The sequence below is a fragment of the Otolemur garnettii genome, unplaced genomic scaffold, assembly GCF_000181295.1.
Source record: "Otolemur garnettii isolate 467f Iridium unplaced genomic scaffold, OtoGar3 scaffold00046, whole genome shotgun sequence".
NCBI lineage: Eukaryota > Metazoa > Chordata > Mammalia > Primates > Galagidae > Otolemur > Otolemur garnettii.
This window is the reverse complement of record NW_003852441.1, coordinates 5,361,279-5,363,628: the sequence shown is the minus strand read 5'-3', so window position 1 is coordinate 5,363,628 and position 2,350 is coordinate 5,361,279. Positions and strand designations below refer to the sequence as shown.

Below are 2,350 nucleotides of genomic sequence, written 5' to 3'. Positions count from 1 at the left end.
TTTCTTTGGCAGTGTTGTTCATGTCTCAAACTTCCTCTCAATTGTCTCTTAGAGTTCCCATCTCCCTTATGTTATTCACCTTTCATTCATATTATTATCTTTTATATTATATCTCTTAACATATTAATCATATATTTTAAAAAATGCCTACTTGATAATCTGTGTCATTTCTGAGTTTGACTTTATATTTTTAATTAGCTAATAAAAATTTTAAAATATATAAACAAATTGAACTAATTAAAATGAATTTCCTCACAAAAATTTTTTTTTTGTGAAGAGTATGCTTGAAATCTACTCTTAGCAATATTCAAGTATAAAATACATTGCTATTAACTATAGTCAACTTATTGTACAATAGATCTCTTGAACTTTTTCCTTCTATATAACTGAAATTTTGTGTCCTTTGACAAACATCTCTTGAATCCCCTCTTTCTACAAGCACCTGGTAATCACCATTTTCCACTCTGGTTCTATGAGTTCAACTTTTTTAGATTCTACATGTGAGATCATGTAGTATTTATTTTCCTGTGTTTCACTTATTTCACATACTCTCCCCTAGGTTTATCCACATTTCCTTCTTTATGAAGGCTGAAGAGTATCTCACTATCACATTTTCTTTTTACACATTTAGGTTGAGTTCATATCCTGGCTATTGTGAATAACACTGCAATAAAGATGAGAATACAAATACCTGTTTGACATACTGATTTAATTTTATTTGGATACATATCTAGCAATGAATTACTGGATTATATGGTATTTCTAGTTTTAGTATTTTGAGGAACTTCCATATTGTTTTTCACAGTGGCTGCATTAATTTTTTTTTTTTTAATATGGAACACTTCATGAACCTACATGTCATCCTTGTGCAGGGGCCATGCTAATCTTCTCTGTATTGTTCTAATTGTAGTATATGTGCTGCTGAAGCAAGCACTAGCTGCACTAATTTACATTCCTACCAACAGTGTGCTATGCAAAGGTTCCCTTTTCTTCTGGCAGCACTTATCCCTGCCAGCACTTATTTTTTGTTTTTATAATAACATTATAACAGGTCTGAGATGACAACTACTTGTGGTTTTAATTTGTGTTTTCCTGATAATTAATGACAATGAGTTATTTTCCATATACCTGTTGACCATTTGAGAAATGTTTGAGTCCTTTGCCCATTTTTAAGTCAAGTTATTTTCTTAATATTGAGTTGAGTCCTTAGAATTTTTGGATATTAACCTTTATCAGATGTATAGTTTGCAAATATTTTATCCCATTCTACATGGGTTGTCTTTTTACTCTCATGACTGAGTTTGATTTCAATGACAACTTGACAATGAACAACAGTTCAATGTCTCTTTGAACTGTGTATTTTTTTTTTCCTTTCCTTTTGGTATGTGTTGTAATTTATTGTTGCTAACTACCAAATATGTTGTATTGGGTAATAGGAACTGAGATAATTAGAAATTCACTGTGAGAATTTATGGTAACTTGGATAGGAATCAGGCTGTTCATATTTGTTGTAGTTCAAGAGCTTTTGACTCCTTCAGTCCCATTTGTCTTGACTTTGGGTTTCTCTAAGTACTCTTCCTTAAAGAGAATCTGTGTCTTCTAACACTTCAGTTTTATCCTCTGTTATACTGGAGCTCAGCTGATGTGGTGGGAACATATGGAGAAGAGGAGAACTCTGTAATCTGGTCAGATTTCAGTGTTTTAGTGTCTAGTTGGCCTTTAGGGGCTGTGTCTTCCCCAGTAGTACAGCATTTTTTTTTTTCTTCTGCTGTCTTTCTGGGCTGTTATATTCCCAATCTATTGTCTTGAATTCCTGAAATTTGTTGACAGTGTTTTCTGATTTTTTTTTTTTTTTTAATTCTCCAAGGTAACATAAGAAGGCTGGGTGGGGAGAGGAGTTTGTGGTGAGAAGAATACCTTTCATCCAACTAGAATATGGCTCTGGCAAAGTTTCTTCCCCTGAAAAACATATTTGTTATAAACAAGGCTCTGGAGTGAAAGAGGAGTCATATCCATTTCAGAAGATTTCACAAGAAATACATGTGATTTCTCTTTCTTTTCTCCTGACAAAAGCATGATAGCATCTTTCTCAGATCTTCTCTGTGAGAATCTGGTGGGATTCCTTAAGGAAAAGCCTTTAAGTCTTGGGGGGCCCTGCTAAGACTATTCCACAAGAGTTTTTCTCTATCTCATATTAGCCCATACCTGGCCTTCAGCTGAGCCAGCTTATGACTCTAGCAGCTTCTGCTCCAGGTAAGCCTTCTCAGCAATGTCTCCCCAAATATATACCTCTTATTCCAGAGTCCGGGTGGTAGTTAACCCAGCTAATCTTAGTTCTCTTATGTTTTCA

General features: G+C 34.1%; 1 non-coding gene across 1 annotated transcript; it reads right to left on the bottom strand.

Moving 5' to 3' along the window:
• Window positions 1-827: 827 nt before the first annotated feature.
• LOC111725693 lies at window positions 828-934 on the bottom strand. Its single transcript, XR_002773706.1, has one exon. It is a non-coding gene; the product is annotated as a U6 spliceosomal RNA (small nuclear RNA).
• Between the last annotated feature and the right edge of the window lie 1,416 nt (window positions 935-2,350).